The sequence below is a fragment of the Camelina sativa genome, chromosome 1 (assembly GCF_030686135.1).
Source record: "Camelina sativa cultivar CO46 ecotype springtype chromosome 1, ASM3068613v1".
NCBI lineage: Eukaryota > Viridiplantae > Streptophyta > Magnoliopsida > Brassicales > Brassicaceae > Camelina > Camelina sativa.
In genome coordinates this window covers 18,506,562-18,517,044 of record NC_141880.1, presented here as the reverse complement: position 1 = coordinate 18,517,044, position 10,483 = coordinate 18,506,562, and the positions used below count along the sequence as shown (strand labels likewise).

Here is a 10,483-nt window from a genome sequence, read left to right as displayed (position 1 = left end):
TCTCAAGCAAACTTTGAGCTAACCTCTAGACATGTTAATCTAAGACAAGTTTCTCCCACTCTCATGGTCAAGAAACAATCAAACCTATGCAATTCTAGACTTGTTCTCACACAGTAAAGAATCTACACAAGCAGGCATTAAGCAATACATCTCAAACCAAACAAGACCTCTAATCTCTTAGCAAGCCTAATGGTAAGCTCTAGATCTAGCCTTATCTATGCTTCCTAAACATTGGTGTGATGCTAAGAAGCTTGAAATCAGACTCTACCCTCTCAGATATAGAATCAGCATTAAGATCATCTACCCTAGAAGAGATCTACAACAATCAAGCTTGACCAAGTCACACAAACCACAAGATCAATCCATCCTAACCCATCCTCAAGATCCTAAGGAAACTACTCACAACAATACATGGTGATCAAAGTCAAAAACCCAGAAAATATTGAAACTTGCATTATTAGAAAGATTAAACAAAGATCTTCAATATTGATGAAAGGATGAAACTCAAATTCTCAATATCTTGAAAGTTATAGAACCAACAAAATATAAGAATCTAGTCTTCTTTCATAAGGAAGTACAAGATCTTAAAAATAAAAAATGCAAAAGGAATAAAACTAAAAAAGGTAAAGACTAGGTTTAGGGAATATCTAAAAAGTTGCACACTTTGGTGGCTGCAGGTACAAGGCCTTATATAGGTGAGGAGGTGGAAGCCCTAAAAATAGAAAAAGTCAAAGTAGTCAACGGCTCGGTCAACTCGACCAGTGCTCGGTCGAGTCCATGGTCAAGCTGGCTTCTCTCGTGTACACTCCACTCGGTCGAGTCCATCTACCCACTCGGTCGAGTGCTTGGTCGAGTTGGACTCTGGACCTTGGTTCTTCAGCCTTAACTCTCTTGCTTTCCCTTCAAGATTGCTTCACTTCTCCTCAGGATTGTTTCCATGCTCCTTAAGCTCCAAAATCACCTGTTTATGCATGAAAAGATGCAAATGCAATGCAACTAAACTCTAATGCATGATTAGTCCTAAAGCTACACAATAATGATGAAAATGGCTAGCAAAAGATGCAAAAGATGTGAATAAACTAAGGGAAAACATGGTAAAATATATGAACATCAACACCCCCAAACTTAGTCTTTGCTTGCCCTCAAGCAAATAAACAAGACATAAGAAGGTAGATGAGGTTTGAAAGTGGGATCTCAGCTCCTAAAGCTTGCAAATAGACCATCTAGAATCAATGTCCAAGTTACTAATACTATGATGCAAGTTGAATGAGCTGGAATTAAAAATTTTAGACAAGCATTTCACAACCTTTACTGATTTAAGCCTTAGATATCCACATGCATTCAAATCAACCAATTCCTTTAACATTCATTAATCAAGAACATGAATCAATTCTATGCAATGCTTAAACTCATTTGGCTTGGTAATAAAGGGTTTTGAGACAATGATGGTCTCTTTTTTTTTTTTAGAGTGGGGCTTGTCAATATCAAGGTTCTCTCATAAAAATGGATTGAGCTTTAGAAGAATGCTAAAGGTAAGAACACCTAGACACATACAAGAATAAAGCCTTGTCTACCCAAAGGTACCCAAAGTGTTTATCCTATCAATCTAAACCCAAATGATCCTAGTGCTACCCTTTAACTTCTTCTTTTCTCTTTCACCCTTTTCTCTTTTGGTTTTAAAGTCTTAATTGATCTTTCTAGTGGAATGGGAATTTTTTTCTTATTGCTATGGTTCTCTTTTCTTCTTATTCTTAAGACATATAAGCTTTTTGCTAAACTTCACTTTGCTTTCTTTTCTTTTCTTTAACTAGAACCATCTTAGATAACAATTTTTACTTCCCATCCTTTCACTAAACTTTAGCTTTTGCTTAAACTCATTCCCCTCCTAAATACTCTACCCTTTTTTTTTTTTTTTTTTTTTTTTTTTTTCTCTCTCTCTTTTCTTTCTTTTCTTTTCAAAACAGCCAAGTCCCAAACCCAACAAGTGAACCACCTAGTCCTATCTAGTTTGAAAAATGCAAACTAGAACTACACAAGGTTTTACTCTTGTCAGTTCAAACCTAACACTTTCTACCAAGCTCAATCCCAAAAATAGGCCTCACACACACAAGAATAAACATGGCTTGAAAGAAGGTTTGGTTAGGGGTAGGGAAACTGATTTAAAAGTGATATCAGCTACTTGGATCAACAAGAGTGGCAAAAGGAGAAAGATGATCCAAATAAGTATATGGTATCCATGAGTTTAAAGCAATGCATACATTGATAATTAACAGTCAATATTAGGTTCTTATAGATAGGAAATGGCATCAAATCACAACATGCTTCAATTTAGACCAAATGCAATTCAGGAATTCAAGGCTTGGTTCAATCTTATGCTTCTAACCATTCAACTAGCATCAAAGTACTATTAACTTGGGCATTGATCCTAGTCTAGTGAATTAAGCAAGCTAACAAGGAAAAACTCATCATAGATCCCTAATGCAAACAGTCCTATATGATAAACAAAATACTTAAATATGCAATGCAAACTACATGAACACTCTTTTTTTATAAAGATTTTTGCAAAAAAATTTCAAATTTTTATGGTTTTCCTATGCCTTAGATGATTATGCAAGTGCTAACATGATGATGATAAAAATTTGAAATAAGAAAACAAAACACAACATCAAATGCTATCTCAAACCCTCCCCCAAACTTAAATCACACATTCCCTTGTGTGAAAGAAATTTGCTTGAGGATTCAAGACTTAAAACAAAACACAACATATGAAATGCTATGGTATATACAATGGTAAGGTGATAATGTTACCTCAAGGATTGGAGAAGAAGCTGTCCACATCCTCCTGCATACTATCAAAGGTGTAGCTGGGGTCCTGCTGGTGACTGGAGGAAGGTGATTGGGGCAGCTCGACAATGCCAATCGACCGTGACTCGGTCGAGTGCATGTCCGAGGGGGGGGTCGAGCTGGACCGCGAGTCTCCATATCTTGAGTCTGGTACTGCTGGTACTGATGGTATAGTGCTGGATCCATAAAGTATTGGGGTGGTATGGGGGGGTAACCTGGATAGCCTGGATAAGCAGCTGGAGGTGGGAAGCCAAATGGTGGTCTAGGCTGGAACTCGGTCGAGTGGCTCCAAGGTGCTCGGTCGAGTGGGTGCTCGAGTGACCCGGTCGAGTGCCTCGAAAACTGTTGTTCTCGGGTACTTGAGCTCCTCTTCCTCTGATTTGGCTCATACATTGAAGCCCTAGCTGGTTCCACAGGGTTTGCAACTCTTGAAAGTGCTCTAGTTGAGCCACTCCTCCTCAATGGGCTTGATGGAGTTGGTGAAGAGTTTCCACTCTTCAAGTCAGCAACTTCCTTCTTCAGGCCTCTAATGGACTTAGCCATGTTGGTCACCTTCTTCTTGAGCTTGTCAAACCTCTTCCCATGCCATTTGTTCCACTTTTGCAGCAATGTCAACCTCTTGCTATGCTCTCTCACTCCTCTACTATCCCTTGGATTGGGCTCATAGTTCTCAAAGTAGAACTGCTCCTCTCCATCACCCATCTCTACATCTCCAGCTGCATCAACTCTAGGCTGTACTACTCCATCAAATAAGTACTCATCAGCTGGCCAAAAATCAATGTTGGCTCCTTCTTGAATGGTAGTGAGCTCTTTGTTTGGTAGGATCACTTGTTTCTTCCCAACTGTTGGCAGCTCAAAGTTAAAGATATGGTTTCCTTGATGCATCTCCTTGGCTAGGATGAGTGTAGAGGTTAGGTAGCTGGAATCAATCCATCTTGGTGAGACCCCTTCTCCTCTAAGTGGAATGTTAGCAGCTTGAAGAATTGGAGTAATGATGCCTCCAATGGTAAGTGCTCCTCTTGAACCCTTGTTCTCAAGCTTGCCTACCCAACTTCTCAAATATATCATATGGTCTATCAGCACCATTGCAAGATCAGTCTCCACAGTGCTACCAAGGATGATGGTTCCATTCCTTGCTTGAAGAAGAACTCCATTGAGAGCCAAGTCAATCATCTTTAGCTCTCCCTCATTGATGTTTCCAGTTTCCTTCCTAGCAAAGAAGGTGTTGGCAAGAGCTTTGTGGTAGTACCTCAAGACTGGGCTCCTAATCCTTGAGCTCTTGAAATTGGAGGATGAGTAGAGCTTGTTATCCCCAATGGTTTCCCACACAGCATACAGTTCTTCTCTTGGAACCATCAAGCTCCTATTGCTCCCAACCTCAAAACCAAACACATCAGCCAGCTTCTTCATTGAGAGCTCATGCTTCTTCCCTTTGATTGTGAAAGAAATGTGACCAGCTCCTACTACAGCATCCTTCCTCACATATGTGTGCAGCTTGACAGTGGCTAGGAACTCACAGCTTTCCTCTCTATACCCCTCCATACAAAGCCCCATGAACTTGGTAAGGCTGCTCTTCTCAAAGAGACACTCCACATCTTCATCAATGGCAAGCTTCTCCATGGTCTCCTTATGTGGATATCTGGTTCCCAAGAACTCCATCCTCATGAAAGCATCATAAAGCTGCTTCTTTGACAATCCACAAGACTCAGCTTCTCCATCATCCATTAGTTCTTCTTCCTCACTCTCACTTTCACTCCCCTCTTGTTCAACCTCAACAGCTGGCCTCTTTCCTTTGGCCCTTGCTCTCCTCATAAACTCACTGAGTGTTGGCTCCCTTTCCTCCTCTGATTCAGTTCTTTCAGGATCTTTCTCAACAGCTGGGTTTCTGGAACTCGCACGCTGGCTCGGTCGGTCACTCGGACGGCCACTCGGTCGAGTGCATGCTCGAGTGGGACGTCGAGTAGACCTTCCAGCATCCTCTCTTGATTCTAAATCAACATCATGACGACCCTTAGAGATTGCAGCTGCTTGCTTGGATTTCTTAGTGATCTTGGAAGACATTTTTGAACAAAAACTGAGAGGAATAAACTCAAAGCTTAAAGTTAATAGGTTAGTGACCCAAAAACTAGAAAGAACTAAGCTTTGAGCAAAAGATGAACTTGGAGAGACTTTAAAGCTTGAATTTAGATATTTTGAGCAAATGAGAGAGTGTGAGAGGTATGATCTCGTGCTAGGAGTATATAAAGAAGCTAAGGGGACAAGGAGACAAGGGTGGAGCGTCCATACCATTCAAATTTGAAATGGGAATCTTTGACCTGCTTCTTGGCTACCACTCAACCCCACACTCGACCAGCACATGGTCGAGCTCCTTGACCAATTTGAAATTTCAAAATTTTTCTTCCTTTTCTCCCTCCACTCGATCGTTCTAGAAGCTTTGGAAACCAAATGGGCCTTAATCCTTACCCAGCTCGATCGTGTACCTCTCGTGGCCTGGTCGAGTGGGCTTGCGAACCTCCTTGCCCAAGTCCAAATCTCTTCTTACCCAACTACATTCTTAATAAAAAGCCTGTCCAACAAAAACATAAAAGAAAGCACATCAAAACTACTAACAAATTAAACCATATTTACAAAGGATACCTTAGGGACTTCCTCCCTAGTGAGCTTGTTTAAAGTCACTAAGCTTGACTTTGATTTCCTTCTTAGACTTGATCTAGATACCAAGGAGGTGATGAAATCCTCCCTGGAACCTCTTGGTCACTGTGAAGTTGATCCTTGATCACCTCACCCTTAGCACACAAACCATATTTCTTCTTGATTTTGAGCCTTGGTCTTGCTTTCCTCAAAGACCTCTTGTTCAGCTTTACTTGAAGATCCTCAACCATACTAGTCAACTCTTGAACTGACCTCTTAAGCTTTTCCACAGAATCCTCTTGAAGTGGGAGCTCAGCTTTTGGAGTTGCCTTATCACTTAACCCTTCTTGACCACCTTTGTCCTTGATAGTAAAAGGCTGGTCATCAATGGTGGGAAGGTTGGTTGGATTGTAGATATTGAACTTCATAACTACATCTTCAGCAATGTTCAAGGTCACAAGACCTTCCTTGACATCAATAACTGCTCCAACAGTAGCTAAGAATGGCCTCCCTAGTAAGATTGGATCTTCAGGCTCCTTGTCCATCTCTATCACCACAAAGTCAGTGTGGATCCTTGCTCTTCCTATCTTGATTGGGACATTCTCTAACCTCCCAACTACCTCTCTATTTGTCCCATCAGCTAGGCACACATGGAGTTTAGTAGATTTGAAGTCAGTTCTCCCAAGCTTTTGAGCTATGGAATATGGCATGACACTTGTTGAAGCTCCCAAATCACAAAGGCATTGATTGTAGTGGAGGTAACTGATTGTGCAAGGCAAGTAGAATGGCCCTGGATCCTTAAGCTTTATTGGAATGATCACTCCTCCGAGGTTCTCAAGATCCTTCTCATCTTGAGCTTCAGCCTTCTTCTTTGACAAATCAAGCAAAAAGTCTTTGTAGAGAGGATATGGATCATACTGTTCCAAGGCAGGTCCTCTCTCCTCTTCTTGGTAAGCAATGGTGATCTCTTGTATGGCCAACACTTCCTCAACAACAGATTCTTCAATCACAACCACTTCCTTCAAATCCTTCTCTTCCTCTTGTTGCTTAGCCATCATCTCCTTTCTCTCAAATATTTCCCTAAGCTCCTTAATCTTTTGTGCTTTGAAACGTCCTGGGAATGGAAGAGGAGGCTTGTAGGCAGGAGGAATGTACTTGGCAGGTTTGTCAGCCTCGGACTGTCCAGCTCGATCGACCACTCGAGCACGCACTCGATCGAGTGGCTGCTCGAGTCCATGGTCGAGCTCAGGTGCGAGCTCCAATTGCTTGTTACAAACATCACTTGGGGCTTCAGTAACTAATGAATTCCCCCAAACTTGAACTGCACTGTCCTCAGTGGCTGAGCACAGGCTCAAGTAGGAGGTCAAGTCGACTGGAAAATGATGGTTATAGAGATCCGGCTTCTGGCTCGAGCAGGTGCTCGATCACGACTCGGTCGAGTGGTGGTCGAGTGACTGGTCGAGTGGTACCTGAAATGGAACTTCAACCCAGAAACAGAAGATTCGAGTACAGCAACCTCACAAGCGTATAAAAGAACTTAATCTTAGACTAATATGGATCCTAAATGTCACAAAAACACACTCAAATGGGCAACGGCGCCAAATTGAAACAAGATTTATATTGTGGTGTGAATGATGATGTATGCAATGGTGAGATATGAATGGAATGATGGATGGGTGTTTCAATTCCCCTTATGCTATTGCAGTACAAGAGGTATCAATCCTAAATGAGTGTTTGTGAACAATTAAGATATGCATATGAATCTAAGTTAAGACAAATGTAAAGATTGTTTGTCACTAACAATCCTAGGAAGAAAATGTAAAATGCAGAAAATAAACTACAAGAGCTAACAACTAGATGCAGATGAAACTGAATGATTGAAACAGTGATAAAGCAAGAACAGAAACAGAGACTACTACTAATGAACTAATGCAAGATAATTAATGAACTGAAAACTAAATGTATGCAACTGGAATGAAACAGGAATGAAACAAGACAAACACAAATCATAGACACAGAGTTCTGGGGATGAACTCGAGCAGCACTCGACCGAGTGTAGGTCGAGTGGGTGGTCGAGCTAGACTAGATGCAGAAACAGAGCAATGCAATAAAAACAGAGTAATGCTAAATCCAATCAAACAACAAGCAAGCAACAGGATTAAGACTAAGATTTCAATAAACAAAGAAGGTCCTGAGGATGGATTCATGGGATGGACTAATCATTGTGGTTATCTAACTTGGTCAACAAATCTCAAGCAAAGTTTGAGCTAACCTCTAGACATATTAATCTAAGACAAGTTTCTCCCACTCTCATGGTCAAGAAACAATCAAACCTATGCAATTCTAGACTTGTTCTCACACAGTAAAGAATCTACACAAGCAGGCATTAAGCAATACATCTCAAACCAAACAAGACCTCTAATCTCTTAGCAAGCCTAATGGTAAGCTCTAGATCTAGCCTTATCTATGCTTCCTAAACATTGGTGTGATGCTAAGAAGCTTGAAATCAGACTCTACCCTCTCAGATATAGAATCAGCATTAAGATCATCTACCCTAGAAGAGATCTACAACAATCAAGCTTGACCAAGTCACACAAACCACAAGATCAATCCATCCTAACCCATCCTCAAGATCCTAAGGAAACTACTCACAACAATACATGATGATCAAAGTCAAAAACCCAGAAAATATTGAAACTTGCATTATTAGAAAGATTAAACAAAGATCTTTAATATTGATGAAAGGATGAAACTCAAATTCTCAATATCTTGAAAGTTATAGAACCAACAAAATATAAGAATCTAGTCTTCTTTTTTAAGGAAGTACAAGATCTTAAAAATAAAAATGCAAAAGGAATAAAACTAAAAAAAATAAAAACTAGGTTTAGGGAATATCTAAAAAGTTGCACACTTTGGTGGCTGCAGGTACAAGGCCTTATATAGGTGAGGAGGTGGAAGCCCTAAAAATAGAAAAAGTCAAAGTAGTCAACGGCTCGATCAACTCGACCAGTGCTCGGTCGAGTCCATGGTCGAGCTGGCTTCTCTCGTGCACACTCCACTCGGTCGAGTCCATCTACCCACTCGGTCGAGTCCATCTACCCACTCGGTCGAGTGCTTGGTCGAGTTGGACTCTGGACCTTGGTTCTTCAGCCTTAACTCTCTTGCTTTCCCTTCAAGATTGCTTCACTTCTCCTCAGGATTGTTTCCATGCTCCTTAAGCTCCAAAATCACCTGTTTATGCATGAAAAGATGCAAATGCAATGCAACTAAACTCTAATGCATGATTAGTCCTAAAGCTACACAATAATGATGAAAATGGCTAGCAAAAGATGCAAAAGATGTGAATAAACTAAGGGAAAACATGGTAAAATATATGAACATCACCAATCAACAGCTGTTGTACCATGGCTCTAAGGTCTTGTTCCTGGCCTTGGTTAGTCTGAAACCCTGGTGGGGGACACAACTGGGGCTGGAACACCTGTTGCTGTTGTTTGGGGACATAGTTTTGGTGCTGTTGAGGCTGTTGAGGAAGGTAGACTTGATCTTGTGGGTTGGCCACATTTGTGCTCCTATAGGACAGATTATTGTTCCTAAACCCTCCTTGGTTATAACCCTTGAAACCTCCTTGGTTTTGCATATAGTATAACTCAGCAAACTCATTCTCTCCCTCTTGAACTGGAGGCTCCTCTTCACTAACAAAGTGAATAGACTTTTGCTGACTTAGCAAGATCCTATCAAGCTTTTCATTCACCATTTTCAGATCCCTCTTGTACTTGTCTTCTTGATCAGTTGATGATGACCTTATGGTTCTGTCATAGTCCTCATTGTAGTTCCCATCAGACTGTGCAAGGTTCTCTACTAACTCCCAGCCTTCTTCCACATTCTTATTGAGGAAGTTTCCATTGGAGGCTGTATCAAGAAGCATTCTGAACTTGGGAAGCACTCCTCTATACAATGTGCTCAACGAAGACTCCACACTGAAACCATGATGAGGACATTGAGTTTGGTATCCCTTGAATCTCTCCCAAGCTTCACAAAAGCTTTCATTACTCCTTTGAGCAAATCCAGAGATCTCATTCCTTAGTCTTGCTGTCCTAGCATTGGAGAAAAACTTGGCCAAGAAAGCCTTCTTGCATGCATCCCAAGTAGTGATTGCACCAGTAGGGAGAGTCTTTTCCCATAAATGAGCCTTGTCCCCAAGTGAGAAAGGGAACAACCTCAGCTTGAAACCATCTTCACTTACTCCATTGATCTTGGTAAGACCACACATTCTGTCAAACTCATCAAGATGATCTAGTGGATCCTCCATAGGCAATCCATGGAATTTATTGGCCTGAATCATTGAGATCAATCCACTCTTGATCTCAAAGTTGTTGTTGGCAACAGTTGGTGGCACAATGCCAGCTCTTTGGTTGTGAGTGTTGGGTGCATCTCCAGCACCAATGTTCCTTGGTCTCTGAACCTGATCCTGTTGATCCATAGCTACTATAACCTCTTTTTGTTGCTGAACAACTCTCCTTTGCTTAGCTCCTAAACTCTTGGTCTTGTTGTTGATGTTGTCAATAGGCCTAAGAAGATTGTCCTTTCCTTTAGACCTTGTGTGCATTAACAGACACAAACGATTTTTGCTAGGCAAGCGACTGAGTACAGGCTCAAGTAGGAGGTCAAGTCGACTGGAGCTTGCAAATAGACTATCTAGAATCAATGTCCAAGTTACTAGTACTATGATGCAAGTTGAATGAGCTATACTTAAAGACTTTAGACAAGCATATCACAACCTTCACTGATTTGAGCCTTAGACATCCACATGCATTCAAATCAACCATTTCCTTTAAGAGTTTGGCTGGCTGCCGAGTCTTCTTTTCCAAGTCTAAATCTCTCCTTACCCAACTACATTCTCATTAAACAGCCTGCCCAACACAAACATAAAACAAAAATATCAAAACTACAAGGAAAATAAAGCATATGTACAATATGCCTATGGAGGTTGATTTGAATGCATGTGGAT

General features: G+C 41.0%; 1 non-coding gene across 1 annotated transcript; it reads left to right on the top strand.

The window, feature by feature from the left end:
• The first annotated feature begins 9,455 nt into the window (after nt 1-9,455).
• On the top strand, nt 9,456-9,562 carry LOC147950095 (small nucleolar RNA R71). Its single transcript, XR_015565705.1, has one exon. It is a non-coding gene; the product is annotated as a small nucleolar RNA R71 (small nucleolar RNA).
• Nucleotides 9,563-10,483: the final 921 nt, after the last annotated feature.